General features: G+C 48.9%; 1 protein-coding gene across 4 annotated transcripts in view; it reads right to left on the reverse strand.

Moving 5' to 3' along the window:
* VGLL4 (vestigial like family member 4) overlaps nt 1–22,784 on the reverse strand; it is a 171,838-nt gene that overhangs the window by 97,849 nt on the left and 51,205 nt on the right. The window lies entirely within an intron of this gene.

Consider the following 22,784-nt stretch of genomic DNA (forward strand, 5'->3'; position numbering starts at 1 on the left):
AGACATGTTCTCAGAATATATGTAGCCAAAAGGTAACCTGAGTGTAAATATATATTGCTTCATCCAGGCGTGTTTTATTTTCATTACTAAACAATTATGAGAGTGGTGATGAATGGATAACAGGATGCATTGGATAGAAATGGAGAACATAAAGACCATAAGCAGTTCATACTGCATACAGTAGTTAAAACATATTAGTGTGCAAAGCGCCAAGTAGCTTATTCATCTAATAATGACGCATTTCTGTCTATACCAATACATGCATATCTTCCCTGGTTTGTTATACTGCTGGCTACATTCAACATTCGGTCCATACCTGGTCCCATCAGACAGCGGAACATAGGATTTTAATTACCTACCGGTAAATCCTTTTCTCGTAGTCTGTAGAGGATGCTGGGGTCCATTTTAGTACCATGGGGTATAGACGGGTCCCTTGGGAGCCATGGACACTTTAAGGGGGAAATTCAAATGTTTGAAAAGTCGGTTGGGTGTCTGTATTTTCCTGTCTATTAGATAGGGAAAAACAGACACCCAACTGACTTTTCAAACATTTGAATTCCCCCCAAGAGTTTAATAGAGTGGGCTGGCTCCTCCCTCTATGCCCCTCCTACCAGATTCAGTCTAGAAACTGTGCCCGAGGAGACGGACATACTTTGAGAGAAGGAAATACATAGATAGTGGTGAGATTCACACCAGCTCACACATAGGAAAAGGAAAGCCAAGCTAACCAACTTGAAACAATTCAGCAACAGCTGGATAACAATACTTAAAGTAACAATGCAGGAAAACGTAGCATCCTCTACGGACTATGAGAAAAGGATTTACAGATGGACGTAAGAGAAAATAGTATTTTAATTACCTCCTAGAGGATGATGGGGTCCATTTTAGTACCATGGGGATGTACCAAAGCTCCCAGTACGGGAGGGAGAGTGCGGAGGTTCCTGCAGAACAGATTGGCCTCTGATAACCTAAACTTTGGTCAAAGTATCGAACTTGTAGAACTTAGCAAACGTGTTCGACCCTGACCAAGTAGCTGCTCGGCAAAGCTGTAACGCCGAGACACCCCGGGCACCCGTCCAGGAGGTACCCACTTTACGAGTAGAGTGGGCCTTAACAGATTTTGGACATGGCAAGCCTGCCGTAGAATAAGCATGCTGGATAGTAAACCTGATCCAGCGAGAACTCGTCTGCACAGAAGCAGGACACCCAACCTTGTTGGGATCATAAAGGACAAACAGAGCGTCAGACTTCCTGTGACGAGAAGTTCTCTTCACATACATTTTCAAAGCCCTCACAACATCAAAGGACTTTGAGGTAATTGAGGAGTCAGTAGCCACTGGCACCACAATAGGTTGGTTGATATGAAAAGCTGACATAACCTTTGGAAGAAATTGCTGACGCCTTCTGCGCTCAGCTCTATCTTCATGGAAAATCAAGCAGGGGCTCTTGCAGGACAATGACCCCAATTCTGACACACGCCTAGCAGATGCCAACACCAACAGCGTGACAGCCTTCCAAGTAAGAAACTTGACCTCTACCTCCTGTAAAGGCACGAACCAATCCGATTGCAGGAACTGCAGCACCACATTAAGATCCCAAGGTGCCGTAGGAGGCACAAAGGGTGGTTGGATGTGCAGAACCCCTTTCAAGAATGTCTGAACCTCAGGGAGAGCAGCCAATAATTTCAGGAAAAAAAATGGACAAGGCCGAAATCTGGACCTTTATGGAGTCCAAGCGTAGGCCCACATCCACACCTGCCTGCAGAAAGAGGAGAAACCGTCCTAGATGAAACTCCACCGTAGGAAACTTGTTGGATTTACACCAAGACACATACTTTTTCTGGGTGGTCTTCACTTTGCTGGCGGTCGGGCTCCCGCCGACCAGCATACCGACGCCGGAATCCCGATCACAGGCATACCGACAGTTCTTCTCCCTCTTGGGGGTCCACGACCCCCCCGGAAGGAGAATAGACAGCGTAGCGCACCACCATGCTTGTAGCATGGCGAGTGCAGCGAGCCCGCAAGGGGCTCATTTGCGCTCACACAGCTGTCGGTATGCCGGCGGTCGGAATTCCGGTGCCGGTATGTTGGTCGCTGGGAGCCCGACCGCCGGCATAACATACTACACCCCTTTTTCCAAATCCGATGGTAATGTTTAGATGTTACTCCCTTCCTAGCCTGGATCAGAGTAGGAAAGACTTTGTTTGGAATACCCTTCCGAGCTAAGATCTGGTGTTCAACCTCCATGCCGTCAAATGTAGCCGTGGTAAGTCTTGATAGACGAACAGCCCCTGTTGCAGAAGGTCCTCGCGAAGAGGAAGAGGCCTTGGATCCTCCAGCAGTAATTCCAGAAGATACGCGTACCAATCCCTTCTTGGCCAATCCGGAGTAATGAGGATCGCCTGAACTCTTGTTCTCTTTTATTAGTTTGAGAATCCTTGGGATGAGTGGAATTGGAGGGAACACATATACTGACTGGAACACCCACGGAATTACCAGGGTATCCACCGCCACTGCTTGTGGGACTCTCGACCTGGAAAAGTACCTCCGAAGCTTCTTGTTGAGGCGAGAGGCCAACATGTCTAACTGAAGTACGCCCCATCGGCTTGTTACCTCTGCTAATACCTCCGGATGGAGGCCCTATTCTCCTGGATGGAGATAGTGTCTGCTGAGGAAGTCCGCTTCCCAGTTGTCCACTCCCGGAATGAAGATTGCCGACAGCGCCACCACGTGCCTTTTTGCCCAGAGGAGTATTCTTGTTACCTCTTACATTACCACTCTGATCTTTGTTCCACCCTGTCGGTTTATGTAGGACACCACCGTTACATTGTCAGACTGAACCTGAATGGCCTAATCTTGGAGAAGATGTGCCACTTGTAGAAGGCAGTTGTACACGGCCCTCAGTTCCAGAATGTTTATCGGAAGGATGGATTCCAGACTTGACCACTTTCCTTCGAAGTTTTCCCCTTGGGTGACTGCTCCCCAACCTCTGAGGCTTGCATCTGTGGTTAGAAGGATCCAATTCTGAATCCCGAACCTGCGGCCCTCGAGAAGGTGAGAAATTTGCAGCCACCAGAGGAGTGAAATTCTGGCTTTCGGCGACAGGCGTATTCGCTGGTGCATGTGAAGATGAGATCCTGACTATTTGTCCAGGAGATCCAGTTGGAAGGACCGTGTATGAAATCTTCCGTACTGTAGAGCCTCGTAGGAGGCAACCATCTTCCCCAGAAGGCGAATGCATTGATGAACCGATACCCGGGGAGGCTTCAGGACATCCCAGACCGTTGATTGGATCACCAACGATTTCTCCACCGGTAGAAACACCCTCTGCACTTTAGTGTCGAGAATCATCCCCAGGAAAGGCAGTCTCCTTGTCGGCTCCAAATGCGACTTTGGAAGGTTCAGGATCCACCCATGATCCTGGAGGAAATGAGTTGAGAGAGCAATGCTCTGTAACAACTTCTCCCTGGAAGATGCTTTTATCAGCAGATCGTCCAGATATAGAATTATGTTCACTCCCTGCTTGCGGAGGAGTAGCATCATCTCTGCCATGACCTTGGTGAACACCCTCTGTGCTGTGGAGAGGCCAAATGGCAGTGCCTGGAACTGATCGTGACAGTCCAGCAGTGCAAATCCTAGATAAGCCTGGTGAGGCGGCCAGATCGGACGCGAAGGTACGCATCCTTGATATCCAGGGATACCAGGAATTCCCCCTCCTCCAGACCTGAGATCACCGCTCTCAGAGACTACATCTAGAAATTGAATTCCCTCAAGTAGGGGTTCAATGATTTTAGGTTTAATATCCGCCTTACCGAACTGTCCGGTTTCGGTACCACAAACAGGTTGGAGTAATAACCCTTGGTTTTTAGGTGAGGTGGAACTGGAATAATGACATTTGTTTGCACCAATTTGTGCATGGCTTCCTGTAGGATAGCACTTCCTGTCAGCAAAGCTGGTAAGCCTGATTTGAAGAATCTGTGAGGTGGGAGTTCCTGAAACTCCAGTCTGTACCCCATGGCAACAATATCTTTTACCCAGGGGTCTAGGCAAGAGGACAACCAGATGTGACTGAAATCTTTTAGTCTTGCTCCCACCTGCCTGATCTCCAGGCTGGGAGGTCCACCATCACGCTGAAGACTTGGAGGAAGCAGAACCTGGTTTCTGTTCCTGGGAACCTGCTGGTGCAGGTTTTCTGGATTTCCCCCGACCTCCTCTAAAGAAAGTGGAAGGGGGTTTGGACTTTTTAACTTTCGCGGTCCGAAAGGACTGCATTGTAGACGTAGGATAAGATTTCCTAGTCTGTGGTGTTGCTGAGGGAAGGAAGGCTGACTTACCCACAGTTGCTGTGGAGATCCACGCATACAATGCGTTCCCAAACAGAGCCTGACCTGTGAAGGGTAGGTTCTCCACACTTTTCTTAGATTCTGCATCCGCAGACCATTGACGCAGCCAGAGTCCTCTGCGTGCCGAGACAGCCATGGAAGAAGCCCTTGCATTAAGCAGGCCAAGCTCCTTCATGGCCTCCACCATGAAATCTGCAGAATCCTGTATGTGAAGCAAAAACAATTCAATGTCACTCCTATCCATAGTATCTAATTCCTCTAGTAATGTGCCTGACCACTTTACTATGGCCTTAAAGCTATGCCTGTAGCAGTGTATAGTGATTTGAGCGTAGTCTCAATTTTACGGTCAGCCGGCTCTTTCAAAGCAGTTGAACTAGGGACAGGTAAAACCACCTGTGGCCGGAGAGGCCCCAGCCACGTGGAAAATGGCCGCCGCGGCACTGAAGGGGTTAACCCCTAGTGCCGGCGCCATTTTAAAGACAATGGGCGCTTGGCGCCAGGTTTAAAATATTGTGGGCGCTAGGCGCCGTGTTTTACAAATTTTAACAAATGAATTTTTTATGTGTGCCGTGGTCCCGGACCTCTCCCCCGGAGACCACGGCAGTGAGGGCAGCCCCCGGCGCGCTGAGCAGTGTGTGCGCGCCGGGGGAGAGGGGAGCCGCTGACCACCAGAGTCCGAGAGCTCCGCTCCCGGCAGCGGTCCGTGCAGCCCCGGACGCACTAGCTGTGTGCGCGCCGGGGAGAAGGGAGAGCCGCTGCAGGCGGGAGATCCACTCCCGCTGCAGCGCTCTCTGTGGGTGCCGTCGCTGGGGGATGGGAGCTCTGCTCCCAGTGCCTCAGCACTACATGACTGGCCGAACGCAGCCGCCGGGACGAGCTCGTCCCGGGCTGCTGCGATTCTGAGGGGTGCGCCGCACACGGGGACCCGGGCTAGCCGGCTCCCTAGCGGCGGAGGCATGCGAGGGCAACTGGACGCTGGGGACAGGGAGCGTAGCTCCCTGCGCCTCAGCGCTCCAGCGGCAGAGAGCCACGGCGGCCGGGATCAGCGTCCCGAGCCGCCTGGTTTCAGAAGGGGGGTGCGCCGCAGCGAGGCGGCGATTTCAGCCACGCTGGGGGACGGAGGGCAGCAGCAGGGCATGTGGAAGTTAGCCCCTGCTGCAGCCAACACCCCAGCGTGCTTCTAGCTCCCAGTGTGTCCTGCTGCCCCTGGGGAGAGCCCAGCGGTCCCCCAGGCTGCAGGATTAAGGTAGCCCAGCGCTGGGCAGAATAAGCACATTGTTTTAAATGTATAACATATCTAGAGTGTTGTAAGGCACAGCAGTGCCTAGGTATGTGGAGCCTGTGCAGGCTCAAGAGTGTATTTAAAGGGAAACACATGTATTTAAATGTGATGTATTTAAAGGTAAATTGCACTTATTTGGTTGTGTGTCCCAGGAGGGGAGAATCCATGGCTGTGCAGGCTGATGGATTCTCCCAGACCTTTTCCCCAAAAAACGGAATGCTTTCCCATCCAGCCTCACACTTTAAAATAAGAATTTACTCACCGGTAATTCTATTTCTCGTAGTCCGTAGTGGATGCTGGGTACTCCGTAAGGACCATGGGGAATAGACGGGCTCCGCAGGAGACTGGGCACTCTTAAAAGAAAGATTAGGTACTATATCTGGTGTGCACTGGCTCCTCCCTCTATGCCCCTCCTCCAGACCTCACTTAGGGAAACTGTGCCCGGAAGAGCTGACATTACTAGGAAAGGATTTGGAATCCAGGGTAAGACTCATACCAGCCACACCAATCACACCGTACAACTTGTGATAACTATACCCAGTTAACAGTATGAACAATAACTGAGCCTCATTCAACAGATGGCTCAGAACAATAACCCTATAGTTAAGCAATAACTATATACATGTATTGCAGAAAGTCCGCACTTGGGACGGGCTCCCAGCATCCACTACGGACTACGAGAAATAGAATTACCGGTGAGTAAATTCTTATTTTCTCTGACGTCCTAGTGGATGCTGGGTACTCCGTAAGGACCATGGGGATTATACCAAAGCTCCCAAACGGGCGGGAGAGTGCGGATGACTCTGCAGCACCGAATGAGCAAACTCAAGGTCCTCCTCAGCCAGGGTATCAAACTTGTAGAATTGTGCAAAAGTGTTTGATCCCGACCAAGTAGCAGCTCGGCAAAGTTGTAAAGCCGAGACCCCTCGGGCAGCCGCCCAAGAAGAGCCCACCTTCCTCGTGGAATAAGCTTTTACCGATTTAGGATGCGGCAGTCCAGCCGCAGAATGTGCAAGTTGAATCGTGCTACAGATCCAGCGAGCAATAGTCTGCTTTGAAGCAGGAGCACCCAGCTTGTTGGGTGCATGCAGGATAAACAGCGAGTCAGTTTTTCTGACTCTAGCCGTCCTGGAAACATAGATTTTCAGGGCCCGGACTACGTCCAGCAACTTGGAATCCTCCAAGTCCCGAGTAGCCGCAGGCACCACAATAGGTTGGTTCAAATGAAACGCTGATACCACCTTTGGGAGAAATTGGGGACGAGTCCTCAATTCTGCCCTGTCCATATGGAAAATCAGATATGGGCTTTTACAGGACAAAGCCGCCAATTCTGACACACGCCTAGCTGAGGCCAAGGCCAACAGCATGACTACCTTCCACGTGAGATACTTCAACTCCACGGTCTGAAGTGGCTCAAACCAATGTGATTTTAGGAAATTCAACACTACGTTGAGATCCCAAGGTGCCACTGGAGGCACAAAAGGGGGCTGAATATGCAGCACTCCCTTAACAAACGTCTGAACTTCAGGCAGCGAAGCCAGTTCTTTTTGAAAGAAAATAGACAGGGCCGAAATCTGGACCTTAATGGATCCTAATTTTAGGCCCATAGTCACTCCTGACTGTAGGAAGTGCAGAAATCGACCCAGCTGAAATTCCTCTGTTGGGGCCTTCCTGGCCTCACACCAAGCAACATATTTTCGCCATATGCGGTGATAATGTTGTGCTGTCACATCCTTCCTAGCTTTTATCAGCGTAGGAATGACTTCATCCGGAATGCCCCTTTCCATTAGGATCCGGCATTCAACCGCCATGCCGTCAAACGCAGCCGCGGTAAGTCTTGGAACAGACAGGGCCCCTGCTGTAGCAGGTCCTGTCGGAGCGGCAGAGGTCAAGGGTCCTCTGAGATCCTTTCTTGTAGTTCCGGGTACCAAGTTCGTCTTGGCCAATCCGGAACGATGAGTATAGTTCTTACTCCTCTCTTTCTTATTATCCTCAGTACCTTTGGTATGAGAGGAAGAGGAGGGAACACATAAACCGGCTGGTACACCCACGGTGTCACTAGAACGTCCACAGCGAACGCCTGAGGGTCCCTTGACCTGGCGCAATATCTTTTTAGCTTTTTGTTGAGGCGGGACGCCATCATATCCACCTGTGGCCTTTCCCAACGATTTACAATCAGCTTGAAGACTTCTGGATGAAGTCCCCATTCTCCCGGGTGGAGGTCGTGCCTGCTGAGGAAGTCTGCTTCCCAGCTGTCCACTCCCGGAATGAACACCGCTGACAGTGCTAGCACGTGATTCTCCGCCCATCGGAGAATCCTTGTGGCTTCTGCCATCGCCATCCTGCTTCTTGTGCCGCCCTGTCGGTTTACATGGGCGACCGCCGTGATGTTGTCTGACTGAATCAGCACCGGTTGGTTATGAAGCAGGGGTTCTGCTTGACTCAGGGCATTGTAAATGGCCCTTAGTTCCAGAATATTTATGTGTAGGGAAGTCTCCTGACTCAACCACTGTCCTTGGAAGTTTCTTCCCTGAGTGACTGCCCCCCAACCTCGGAGGCTTGCATCCGTGGTCACCAGGACCCAGTCCTGAATGCCGAATCTGCGGCCCTCGAGAAGATGAGCACTCTGCAGCCACCACAGCAGAGACACCCTGGCCCTCGGGGACAGGGTGATCCACCGATGCATCTGAAGATGCGATGACAATTCCTGGGCCTTCTCCTCCGGGAGAAACATCTTCTTCTGTTCTGTGTCCAGAATCATGCCCAAGAACAGCAGACGCGTCGTAGGAATCAGCTGCGACTTTGAGATATTCAGAATCCAGCCGTGCTATTGTAGCACATCCCGAGATAGTGCTACTCCGACTAACAACTGCTCCTTGGACCTTGCCTTTATAAGGAGATCGTCCAAGTACGGGATAATTCTAACTCCCTTCTTTCGAAGGAGTATCATCATTCCGGCCATTACCTTGGTAAATACCCTCGGTGCCGTGGACAGACCAAACGGCAACGTCTGGAATTGGTAATGACAGTCCTGTACCACAAACCTGAGGTACTCCTGGTGAGGTGGGTAAATGGGGACATGTAGGAAAGCATCCTTGATGTCCAGTGACACCATAAAATCCCCCTCTTCCAGGCTTGCAATAACCGCCCTGAGCGATTCCATTTTGAACTTGAACTTCCTTACATAAGTGTTCAAGGATTTCAAATTTAGAATGGGTCTCACCGAACTGTCTGGTTTCGGTACCACAAATATTGTGGAATAGTAACCCCGTCCCTGTTGAAGGAGGGGAACTTTGTACCTGCTTTGTACCTGCTTTGTACCTGCTGAAGGTACAGCTTGTGAATTGACGCCAGTACTACCTCCCTTTCCTTGGGAGCAGCTGGCAAGGCTGATTTGAGGTAACGGCGAGGGGGAGACGCCTCGAACTCCAGCTTGTATCCCTGAGATACCACTTGTAGAACCCAGAGATCCACCCGTGAGCGAACCCACTGGTCGCTGAAGATCCGGAGACGCGCCCCCACCGCACCTGGCTCCACATGTGGAGCCCCAGCGTCATGCGGTGGACTTAGTGGAAGCAGGGGAGGATTTTTGTTCCTGGGAACTGGCTGTCTGGTGCAGCTTTTTCCCTCTACCCCTGCCTCTGGGCAGAAAGGACGCGCCTCTGACCCGCTTGCCTTTCTGAGGCCGAAAGGACTGTACTTGATAATACGGTGCTTTCTTAGGCTGTGAGGGAACCTGAGGTAAAAAAGTCGACTTCCCAGCTGTTGCTGTGGATACGAGGTCCGAGAGACCGTCCCCAAACAATTCCCCACCCTTATAAGGCAAAACCTCCATGTGCCTTTTAGAATCAGCATCACCTGTCCACTGCAGAGTCCATAATACTCTCCTGGCTGAAATGGACATTGCATTAATTCTAGATGCCAGCCGGCAACAAATGTCCCTCTGTGCATCCCTCATATATAAGACTACGTCTTTAATATGCTCTATGGTTAGCAAAATAGTATCCCTGTCAAGGGAATCAATGTTATCTGACAGGGTATCAGACCAAGCAGCTGCAGCACTACACATCCATGCTGAAGCAATTGCAGGTCTCAGTACAGTACCTGAGTGTGTATATACAGACTTCAGGATAGCCTCCTGCTTTCTATCTGCAGGCTCCTTTAAGGCGGCCGTATCCTGAGACGGCAGTGCCACCTTTTTTGATAAGCGTGTGAGCGCCTTGTCCACCCTAGGGGATGTTTCCCAACGTAACCTGTCCGTTGGCGGGAAAGGGTACGCCATCAGTAACCTCTTAGAAATCACTAGTTTCTTATCTGGGGAACACCACGCTTCTTCACACAATTCATTTAACTCATCAGATGGGGGAAAAGTCACTGGCTGCTTTTTCTCCCCAAACATAATACCCTTTTTAGTGGTAACCGGGGTTAATGTCAGAAATGTGCAACACATTTTTCATTGCCGTAATCATGCATCGGATGGCCCTTGTGGACTGTACATTTGTCTCATCCTCGTCTACACTGGAGTCAGACTCCATGTCGACATCTGTGTCTGCCATCTGAGGTAGCAGGCGTTTTTGAGCCCGTGATGGCCTCTGAGACGCCTGGGCAGGCGCGGGCTGAGATGCCGGCTGTCCCAAAGCTGTTACGTCATCGAACCTTTTATGCAAGGAGTTGACACTGTCGGTTAATACCTTCCACATATCCATCCACTCTGGTGTCGGCCCCGCAGGGGGCGACATCACACTTATCGGCTCCTGCTCCGCCTCCACGTAAGCGTCCTCATCAAACATGTCGACACAACCGTACCGACACACCGCACACACACAGGGAATGCTCTGACTGAGGACAGGACCCCACAAGTCCTTTGGGGAGACAGAGAGAGAGTATGCCAGCACACACCAGGGCGCTATATAACAGAGGGATTTACACTAACACAAAGTGAATTTTCCCCCAATAGCTGCTTATATCACCTTTTTGCGCCTCAATTTATGTGCCCCCCCTCTCTTTTTTACCCTTCTTGTACTGTATACTGCAGGGGAGAGCCTAGGGAGCGTCCTTCCAGCTGAACTGTGAAGAGAAAATGGCGCCGGTGTGCTGAGGGAGATAGCCCCGCCCCCTCCGCGGCAGGCTTCTCCCGCTTTTTTAATAATATATATGGCGGGGGATTAGGCACATATACAGTTTATAACTGTATTATGTGCATTTTGCCAAAAAGGTAAACATATTGCAGCCCAGGGCGCCCCCCCCCCCCCCCCAGCGCCCTGCACCCACCAGTGACCGGAGCGTGTGGTGTGCTGTGGGAGCAATGGCGCACAGCTGCAGTGCTGTGCGCTACCTTATTGAAGACCGGAGTCTTCAGCCGCCGATTTTCTCCTGGTTCTTCCGTCTTCTGGCTCTGCAAGGGGGACGGCGGCGCGGCTCCGGGAACGGACGATCGAGGTCGGGCCCTGTGTTCGATCCCTCTGGAGCTAATGGTGTCCAGTAGCCTTAGAAGCACAAGCTAGCTGCAAGCAGGTAGGTTTGCTTCTCTCCCCTCAGTCCCTCGTAGCAGTGAGTCTGTTGCCAGCAGATCTCACTGAAAATAAAAAACCTAACAAATACTTTCTTTTCTAGTAAGCTCAGGAGAGCCCACTAGGTGCATCCAGCTCTGGCCGGGCACAGATTCTAACTGAGGTCTGGAGGAGGGGCATAGAGGGAGGAGCCAGTGCACACCAGATATAGTACCTAATCTTTCTTTTAAGAGTGCCCAGTCTCTTGCGGAGCCCGTCTATTCCCCATGGTCCTTACGGAGTACCCAGCATCCACTAGGACGTCAGAGAAAGGGGCATTGGGAGAAAGAGAAGAAGCTCAGCTGTGAAACAAGCTGAGTGGTTTTCTGGAGCTCCATGGAGATCACCCGTAGTGGCCTGGAAACCTGGACCGGGGAGCCAGGCTGCCCAGCTCTGGAGCCCAAATCCAGGCTGCAGGCAGTGGGCTGGGTCCCGGGCAGGTTTCCGGAAGTCAGTTTAGGAGGGAAAACTTCCCCCAGCCTAGACTGAACGGCACCGGGGCGTATCCTGATCCTCCAGGATGGGACAGTCAAAGGAGAACGACCACTCCCCACTGTCCATAGAGAACAAGGTTAGCTGTGAATGTGACCAAGGCATGCACAGCTCATGGGTAAACATTGATTGGTTGTACACCACAGGGCGGGCTTACCCCCTGTGGTAATGTGTATTGGAGTAGGATAAAAGGAGGGCAGTTGGCCCATGGAAATTGTATTGTACCATCTTTATTCTGCTGAAACATCTGATTGTATGCTGTTGCCCCCAGCAATAGTGAGGAGCCTTTTTAAAGGTTATTATTGAGCAAATAAACATCATTGCCTCAAGAAGATTGCTTCATCTTGTGACCTACAGGGTTATGCCAAACCTAGCCCCGTCCTCCGGCTGTCCAGGGAAGCACCTAACGTCTCCAAGTTCCGCCTTCCGCCAGCTACCGGTAGAGGCCTAGCAAGTGGCTAGTGGGGATTTGTCACCACCACACAGGTGTGGTAAGGCAGTGCGTCGGCACATACAGAGCAGAACCGTGGTTCCAAACGCCACGGCAGGTTAGGAGTTTGGTGGTGGCAGCATAAACCCGCCCACAACGCAGTGGGTGGAGTCAGTAACAGGCGGTTACTGACGGTAAGCGGGAATCCCCTATGTGGTCAGGCCTCGTGTGACTTGACCTTCCATTCTGTGCGCAGCCGACGGGACGCGAAAGCGGCGAGTGCTTTCGTACGGGACCGTCCTGTCACACCACCTTTTTAGACAACCTAGATACAGAAGCGTCTACTATAGGCGGGTTTTCCCACTTTTTCCTGTTCTCTTCAGGGAAAGGTCAGGGAAAGGAAAAGCAATGAGAACCCTTTTTGGGATCTGGAAATTTTTCTCTGGGTTTTCCCAGGATTTTTCAAACAAGGAGTTTAGAAGCAGGGAAGGTAAGGGAGGATTTCTTATTTTATGTAAAGTAATCATCCACTACCTGCTCAGGTACTTTCTCAGTAATGTGTAAAATGTCCCTAATGGCCTCAATCATTAGTTGCACCCCCTTAACCAGGGATACATCTCACCCCTGCATATCCCCCTCCCCATCCCCTGTATCAGAGTCGGTATCCGTGTCAGCTTGCATTATCTGGGCAAGAGCACGCTTTTTCGGGTATGTAGTAGGGGTCCTAGATGAGGTCGTGGGAGCTGAATACTTCAAACCCTCCACAGATTTCCTCAAAACCTGCGTTTCTTTCTCATTATGTGACATCCTAGATTAAATCTGGGATATCATTCCCCTTATAAAATCTACCCATGGGGTTTCTGATTCAGAAGGCTGGGAAAGCACATGGCAGTCCTGAGTACATGGAATAGACTCTTCAGGAGAAGATACACACTCTGCAGCACAGGACACAGAGTCCTTAGACATGGTAATGTGAGATATACAGACTTACACACACACACACACACACACACACACACACACACACACACACACACACACACACAAATGAAAATGTCAGACACAGTTTCCCCCAGAGTACCTTCAGAGAGTCGCACAGTATAAGGAGCCAGCCACACAGCGCCACAGTAGACCGTTAATATGATAAAAGCCCGGCACTGACCAATTAACCTTAATAGGGTAATCAGAAAACGGGGCTGGCGAGTGCTGGATCCGCTCTGAGGAGAAGTCCCGCCCCCTGTAATGGCGCGTTTTCCCGCTCTAAGTTGTTTATAATGGCCTGAGGTATTTTGTCTCTAACAGCAGGATTAGCCACTGTTAGTAGTCTTTGACCAGTGTAGGGTGTTTGCGCTGGCCCAGGACGCCCCTCACAGCGCCGTACAGCAAGTGCCGCTGAGCCTTCCAGAGTGCAGCCTGTCAGAGCTGCAATCCCACCCATGTGCCGCCATTCCCGCCGGCGACCCGCTTCCCGGGCCGCCGGCGCTGTACTTACCACTCTTCTTTCTTCTGGCTCTGTTAGGGGGTGGTGGCTGTGCTGCTGGAGTGAGCTGTCGCCTCGTGGGCTTGCGATCAGCACCCTCAGGAGCTCAGTGTCCTGTCAGCGGAGAAAGAGAACCATTAACTTCAAGAGCTTCTCCCCCCCTCCCCACCCCTTCCTCCCTCCTAAGTCCCACGAAGCAGGGAGGCTGTTGCCAGCAGTCTGCTTGTAGCTAACTAAACTCAAAAAATATTAAAACTAGAAAAACTCCTATGAGCTCCCCTAGCTGTGGCTGGCTCCTCCGGTCATGTTTTCTAAACTGAGTCTGGTAGGAGAGGCATAGAGGGAGGAGCCAGCCCACACTATTAAACTCTTAAAGTGCCTATGGCTCCCAAGGGACCCGTCTATACCCCATGGTACTAAAATGGACCCCAGCATCCTCTAGGATGTAAGAGAAACTTAGGTTACAATTTTTAACATTTTAGCTACAATAATGGCACCTTCTGTGAATACTTAGAATGATAGATAGATAGATAGATAGATAGATAGATAGATAGATAGATAGATAGATAGATAGATAGAACAACTTCAATGGGTTACGGTCGTTGGGTCGACACAACTTAGGTTGACCACTGAAGGGCGGCATTGCCATTAGGTCGACATGGGCATTAGGTCGACAGGGCAAAAGGTCGACATGAGTTTTTCACATTTTTCGGGATTTTTTCCATACTTAACGATCCACGTGGACTACAATTGGAACGGTAATCTGTGGCAAGCGAAGCGAGGCACTTTGCCCGAAGCAAAGCGAAGCGAGCCATGCGAGGGGACGCGGTGTATTAATTTAGGTTCCCGTCACTTTACGGATAAAACGACACCAAAAACAGTCAAAAACCTCGTGTCAACCTTTTGACCTGTCGACATAACGCCAATGTCGACCTTCAGTGGTTGACCTACGTTGCGTCGTCCCAACGACCCATACCCACTTCAACGTTATCTGAAATGTTAAAAAATATATATTGCCACTGCTGGTATTTTTATATATATATATATATATATATATATATATATATATATATATATATATATATATATATATATTTATTTTGTGATCTAAATAAAATAAAAATTATGATATACAGTGCATCCGAAAAGTATTCACAGAATGGAATAAAATCTATTTTTCCCTCAAAATTCTACACACACTACCCCATAATGACAACGTGAAAAAAGTTTTGTGATTTTTCGAAATTTATTAAAAAATAAAAAAAAACTAAGAAATCACATGTACATAAGAATTTACAGCATTTGCCATGAAGCTCAAAATTGAGCTCAGGTACATCCTGTTTCCACTGATCATCCTTGAGATGTTTCTACAGCTTAATTGGAGTCCACCTGTAGTAAATTCAGTTGATTGGACATGATTTGGAAAGGCACACAACTGTCTATATAAGGTCCCACACTTGACACTGCATGTCTGAGCACAAACCAAGCATGAAGTCAAAGGAATTGTCTGTAGACCTCCGAGACAGGATTGTCTTGAGGCACAAATCTGGGGAAGGGTACAGAAATAATAGGTATGGTAGACTTACCGTTGATAACTATTTCTCCTAAGTCCACAGTATCCAAAGGATAAACATTAGGATAAACATTGGGATATGAGGTTGCGACAGCGGATTAGCACCAAATTATTAAAGCTTTTCGGCCTCCCAGATTGCAATGGGCCAGTCCCCTTTATCCCCGCCACCTGGCTCAGGCAATTCAGTTGTTTTCCAAAGCACAAGGCAAGAGTATCATAGAGAGGCCTAATAAGGCAAGAAGAACACACATGCACACCCTTCCGTACAAGAAGGAAGAAGCTAGTATGTGAAAGGATCCTCAAATCAGGTGAGTCAGGGTGGGATCCCTGTGGATACTGTGGACTTATGAGAAATACAGTTCTCAACGGTAAGTCTACCATAACTATTATTTCTCCTGCAGGGTCCACAGGTTATCCACAGGATAAACATTGGGATGTGCCAAAGCAAATTTAGTGGTGGGGACGCTCCTGATTGGATAGTAGAATCCTTCGACCTAATTCAGCGCCCTGAGAGGCAAATGTATCAAAGGCATAATGTCTAATGAATGTGTTAATGGAAGACCATGTGGCTGCCTTACATATCTGTTCAGCTGAAGCACCACGTTGTGCTGCACATGACCTTACAAGTAGAGTGAGCAGAGGCATTAGCCGGAATAGGGAGATCAGCTTAACAATATGTTACTGAAATCGTCATCCGAAGCCAACTCGCCAGTGTCTCCTTGTCAGCAGACCATCCTCTCTTGTGAAATCCGTAGAGAACGAAGAGAGGGTCTGTCTTTCTGATGGCACTGGTATGATCCACGCATATCCTTAAGGCACGGACTACGTCCAGTGATGCATCTCCCGCAGAAAGGTCCGGCCCTTGGAAGGCCGGGACTACAATTTCTACGTTAAGGTGAAATTAGACACCACCTTAGGAAAATGACCAGATCTATCTGGATAAAAAAAGAATTAAATAAAATCAGAAAAGGAGGGCAACATAATTCCCTTAAATCTGAAAGTCTTCTAGCTGAAGCAATAGCCAGTAGAAAGAGAACTTTAGCTGTCAGCCATTTCAGATCCACTTGCTTCAGTGGTTTAAAATTGGGCAACTTGAAGCGCTTTTAGGACTAAACTTAAATCCCAAAAGGTACTGTAGGAGGAACAAAGGGAGGTTGGATGTGAAGCATTCCCTGGAAGAAAGTGCGAACATCCTGTAGGTTAGAAATTTTCTTTTGGAACCATACAGTCAATGCGGACACCTGCACCCTCAAGGAAGACATCCGTAACCCTTGGTCCATTCCTGCCTGAAGGAATGCTAGGACTCTGGAAACTGAAAGACCTAGGGTCAAATTTCCGGTCACTGCACCATTGAATATAGGCTTGCCATATTCGGTGATAAATGTGAGCCGAGGATGGTTTCCTTGCTCTGAGCATTGTTTGAATTACCTGTGTTGAGAATCCTCTAGCTTTCAGAATGGAAATCTTAAGAGTCACGCCGTCAAAGACAGTCGATCCAGGTGCTTGTAATAGCAAGGACCCTGTGACAGTAGATCTGGACGTTGAGGGAGTAGAAATGGAGCATCCATAGCCAGCCTCTGCAGATCTGTGTACCAATGTCTTCTGGGCAAAGTCGGAGCTATTAGTATCACTATGCCCTTTCCCTATTTAACCTTTCTCATCATCCTGGCCAACAGGGCAATCGGTGGAAACATAGGCCAGGCAAAATTTCCATCTCACTGACAAGGCATCCACAAAGGTTGCTCTGGGATCCTTTGATCTTGACCTGTACACGGGAACTCTGTTGTTCTGACGGGACGCCATGAGTGCAATCTCCGGTATCCCCCACTTGTCTACCAGAGTCTGGAAGACCTCTGGGTGTAAAGCCCATTCGTTTGCAAGAATGGCGTGTTGACTGAGAAATCTGCTTCCCAGTTTAGGACTCCTAAAATAAGCACTGCGGACAAGGTTGGATGATAAAGTTCTGCCCACCTTAACGTGTGGCTTACCACCTTCATTGCTTTTTGGCTGTGAGCTCCTCCTTGATGATTAAGGTACGCTACTGCCGTAGCATTGTCCGAGCGAATTTGAACTGGTTTTCCCTGAAGAATGTCCTGAATGAGTGCCATATAAATGGCCCGAAGTGCCAATATATTTATTGGCAGGCAACTTTCTTTCTTGGTCCACTGTCCTTGAAAGCAAATTCTTCCTGGACACTGCTCCCCAGCCCTGAAGACTGGCATCTGTTGTCAGAATTTCCCAAACAGATATCCAAAAGGGTCTCAATTTGTCCAGATGAAATGTCTGTACCACCAGGTTAATGACCTCCTTACTTCCAGAGGAAGGACCATAGCCCGCGTTATGTCTGATGAAAACCATTCCATTTGGAAAGGATCAGACATTGCAGAGGCCTCTAGTGGAACGGAGTATACTCCATGTCGAATGTCGACACCATCAATCCCATAACGCGCATTGCTGCATTAACGGATACCCTTTGAATGTGTAGCAGCTCCTGAATCCTTGGCTGAATTTTGGATATTTTGTTCGGAGGTAAAATTACTCTCTGAAGACCCGAATCCAACACAGCCCCCAAATGAGTGATCCGTTGTGACGGAACCATGGACGACTTTGCCCAATTTATGAGCCAACCGTGTATCTGCAAACAATCTATTGTCTGTTGCAGATAACACTGAAGCAATTCCTGAGATTGTGCCAGGATTAATAAATCATCGAGGTATGGAAAAATCCTTATCCCCTGTTGACGGAGATAAGCTGCCATTACCACCATAATTTTGGTGAATACTCTGGGAGCTGTGGCCAGTCCAAATGGTAGGGCCTGAAACTGAAAATGTTGCTGGAGGATAGCAAACCTGAGATAGCACTGATGGGACAGTGCTATAGAAACATGTAGGTAAGTATCCTGGATATCCAGGAATACCATAAAATCCTTCAGCTGCACGGCCAAAATAATGAAACAAAGTCTCCATATGAAACCGAGGCACGCAAATGTACTTGTTCAGCACTTTGAGACTGAGTATGGGCCGGAACCCCATTTGGCTTCTGGACTAGTAACAGGTTGGAATAAAAACCTTGTCCTAGCTGTGCAGGAGGAACTGGAATTATCACTCCTGACTGAAGCAACTTCTGAACTGCCTCTTGCAAAGCCCTGGCCTTCGTTTCCACTGAAGACGGGCTGGTACAAAAGAACCTTTGTGGACGGTGTTTCTTGAAAGCAAACACATAACCGTGAAATACTGCTTCTTGCACCCAGGCATCTGTGGTAGACTGCTGCCAGATCTGTGCAAACTGAAGAAGTCGGCCTCCCACCCTGGGGTCCCCCAGGTGGAGGCCCACACCATCATACTGATGGCTTATCTTCTGACTTGGAAGCCGGCCCTCTGGTAGCCCAATGCTTTTTAGTCTTACCAGACTTGTCAGATTGAGACTGTTTGTCATAACTATTTCCTATTGCTTTTCCTTGAATTCAAAAGGGCCGAAAAGCTGGAAATCTAGGCTTGGATTTCTGTGTGGAAGGAACCTTCACTTTCTTGGAGTCTGCTTCTGACTCCAAAATACTGTTTCATTCTTTACCATAAAGAATATCTCCAGTAAAAGGCAAAGACTCCAGAACATTCTTGGATTCTGTGTCAGTTTTTCATGTACGTAGTCATACAGCTCTGTGAGCTGCTACTGCTAAGGCCGATGCCTGAGAGGCAATTGTACCCATATCCAAGGCTGCTTCTTCCATAAAAATAGCTGCCTGTTTGTTATGTGCAATATGGGATTTTTGCTCTCTAGATGCCAAAGAAAGATCATCCTCCAATGCATCAGCCCAGGCTGCCACTGCTTTTGCCATCCAGGTTGAAGCCATGGTAGGTCTTATGATTGCCCCAGACAAGGAGAAAATGTTTTTTAGAAAACCATCTATCTGTGACATCATTTAAAGATGTTGAAGGCAGAGGTAATGTAGATATCATCACCAATCAAATGACATGCATATCTACTTTGGGAGCCACCTCCCTTTTTAAACAGTCCCCAGCCGGAAGAGGCTAATGGGAATTCCATTTCTTTGGAATTCTAAACTTCTTACTGGGTGTTACCCAAGCCTCTTACCCAGGAAACTCAGTCCTAACTGCTTTGGGACGTTTAAAACACAGGTGCCTTAGATTTTAACCAAGGATCTGCTGCTTCCTCCAAGGATAGAATGGCTTTCATAGCATTAATTAGCTCAAGTATGTCCACAGAACTAAGACCTTCATCCTCATCTTTCAATGAGTCCCCATCTGAAACATGTGTAGACTGTGAAGATGTTGTTTCATGTCTATGTGATTTACTAGCCATTTGCCTTTCAGCCTGTTTTTGTTGAAAGGCTGCAGATTCATGTACTGGATGTGATAAACCCCATGTAGAATGTTGCATGTAAAGGTTAAAAGGGTAACCTATCCCTGGTATAGGAGCTGGCATTATCCACTCAGCTATACTGGATAATGGCTCTCATTCCAACCTGATCACTAGCAGGCTACTTTTACCACTGCTGTGATCAGGTAGTCGACGCCTACAGGGGAGGGGGGGGGATTAGCTGTGCAGGGCTGCGATCTGCTGTGCAGAGACTGCACAAGCAAAAAGTTTGTGCAGTCTCTGCACAGCTCAAGACTTACTCACCCGCTGCGATGATCCTTCCTGGAGCCAACGTCCGGATCCCTCCCAGCATTCGGTCAGACCTGCGTTTTCTTCGGCACTCTCATTTGCACCAGCATTGAGGATCAGTATACATAGAAACTGACAGAAAAAAGTTTAGTCAGCAATCACACTAGCAATCAGTCACAGGTTAAACATTAGTGTAATAAGCAATATGAGCACATATTCAACTAGATACACTTCAAGTATGTAGGAGAAATATATTACTGCATTACCTTATATAGAACTTTAAAAACGTATTCAGTCGCACAGCAAAAGAAACAGCAGCAATAGTTTACAGACTCATATGCATCAGGCACTTATCCAACTATTCGTACTCAATGGTAGGTAGAGACTTGGGGCCTAATTCAGACCTGATCGCTAGGCTCCGTATTCATACAGCGGATGATCAGGTCTAAACTGCGCATGAACAGCAATGCGAAGGTGCTTAGCACGGGTACAAAGCGGATCGCCGCTCAGTGATGGGTTTGTGCGAAGAATCCATTCACACAGGCATTCGCAAGGAGATTGACAGAAAGAAGCAGTTTGTGGGTAGCAACTGACTGGTTTCTGGGAGTGTTTGGAAAAACGCAGGTGTGTCCAAGCGTTTGCAGGGCGGGTGTCTGACGTCAATTCCTGTCCTGAACAGGCTGAAGCAATCGCAGCAGCTGAGTAAGTCCTGGGCTACTCAGACTGCACAAAATATGTTTGTACAGCTCTGCTACATATGCGTTCGCACACTTGCAAAGCAAAAATACACGCCCCTATGGGCGGCGACTATGCGAACGCAAGACTGCAAAAAAAAACATAGTTAGCGAACAGGTCTGAATTAGCCCCTTAGTGCTGTATCACCCAGCTCAGGAGAGTGGGATACAAGGAGACTTCACCACGCTTCCAGGATCGATCAAAACTTTAGCGAATGCTGAGTGGATCCAGACGCTATTAGTGTACACAACCGCCCCGTGAACCTAACAGTGAACACAGACGCCCAAGTGAACACCGACGCACCAGTCATACAGCCGCCTATGCTGCAACTGGGTCCTTTTAGATACGCAGCGTCTCAGACGGAAGCGGGAAATCAGTTCATGGCGGGAAACTTGGGGAACACTGGTCATGAACCAGGGGGTGGGACGACCAGGGGAGCGTCTTATTCCCCACTGCTGACATCAACCCCAGGGATCGTGGCCTCATACTACCCCTGGAGCCTATGATCCCTGAGGCCTAGCACTGGTGCACCCGAAGTGGCAGCCACGTCAACGACTGTTTGGTAGTCTTCATCCCAAAACAGTGCAGCTGTTAAGCGGAACTAATGCCTTACCTTCTCCCCGTGCTCCGGCCACAGCCTGGTAACGTCTGCTGGACTTGCTAGTATATCCTACACAGACGCCCGCCGAAACAGCACTGTACACGTGGGTAAGCGTGGTCACGACCCGGCGGAGAGTTGTTGCAGCGACTCGAAGGTACGTATAAGACGCTTTTTAGAAAGATCACTCAAAAAAAAAAAAAAAAGATTTTACTCACCGGTAAATCTATTTCTCGTAGTCCGTAGTGGATGCTGGGACTCCGTAAGGACCATGGGGAATAGCGGCTCCGCAGGAGACTGGGCACAACTAAAAGAAAGCTTTTGGTCTAACTGGTGTGCACTGGCTCCTCCCTCTATGACCCTCCTCCAGACCTCAGTTAGGATACTGTGCCCGGAAGAGCTGACACAATAAGGAAGGATTTTGAATCCCGGGTAAGACTCATACCAGCCACACCAATCACACCGTATAACTCGTGATACAATACCCAGTTAACAGTATGAACAATAACTGAGCCTCTCAACAGATGGCTCAACAATAACCCTCTAGTTAAACAATAACTATATACAAGTATTGCAGACAATCCGCACTTGGGATGGGCGCCCAGCATCCACTACAGACTACGAGAAATAGATTTACCGGTGAGTAAAATCTTATTTTCTCTGACGTCCTAAGTGGATGCTGGGACTCCGTAAGGACCATGGGGATTATACCAAAGCTCCCAAACGGGCGGGAGAGTGCGGATGACTCTGCAGCACCGAATGGGCAAACTCTAGGTCCTCCTCAGCCAGGGTGTCAAACTTGTAGAATTTAGCAAATGTGTTTGACCCCGACCAAGTAGCTGCTCTGCAAAGTTGTAGAGCCGAGACCCCTCGGGCAGCCGCCCAAGAAGAGCCCACCTTCCTCGTGGAATGGGCTTTCACTGATTTAGGATGCGGCAGTCCAGCCGCAGAATGTGCAAGCTGAATCGTACTACAGATCCAGCGAGCAATAGTCTGCTTTGAAGCAGGTGCACCCAACTTGTTGGGCGCATGCAGGATAAATAGCGAGTCAGTCTTTCTGACTCCAGCTGTCCTGGAAACATAAATTTTCAGGGCCCTGACTATGTCCAACAACTTGGAAGCCTCCAAGTCTTTAGTAGCCGCAGGCACCACGATAGGTTGGTTCAAATGAAAGGCTGATACCACCTTAGGGAGAAACTGGGGACGAGTCCTCAATTCTGCCCTATCCATATGGAAAATCAGATAAGGGCTTTTACATGACAAAGCCGCCAATTCTGACACACGCCTGGCCGAAGCCAAGGCCAACAACATGACCACTTTCCACGTGAGATATTTCAATTCCACGGTTTTAAGTGGCTCAAACCAATGTGACTTTAGGAAATCCAACACCACATTGAGATCCCAAGGTGCCACTGGAGGCACAAAAGGGGGCTGAATATGCAGCACTCCCTTAACAAAAGTCTGAACTTCAGGTAGTGAAGCCAATTCTCTCTGGAAGAAAATCGATAGAGCCGAAATCTGGACCTTAATGGAACCCAATTTGAGGCCCATAGTCACCCCTGACTGTAGGAAGTGCAGAAAACGGCCCAGCTGAAATTCCTCTGTTGGGGCCTTCCTGGCCTCACACCACGCAACATATTTTCGCCAAATGCGGTGATAATGGTTCGCGGTCACTTC

This window comes from Pseudophryne corroboree, chromosome 9, assembly GCF_028390025.1.
Source record: "Pseudophryne corroboree isolate aPseCor3 chromosome 9, aPseCor3.hap2, whole genome shotgun sequence".
Lineage (NCBI taxonomy): Eukaryota > Metazoa > Chordata > Amphibia > Anura > Myobatrachidae > Pseudophryne > Pseudophryne corroboree.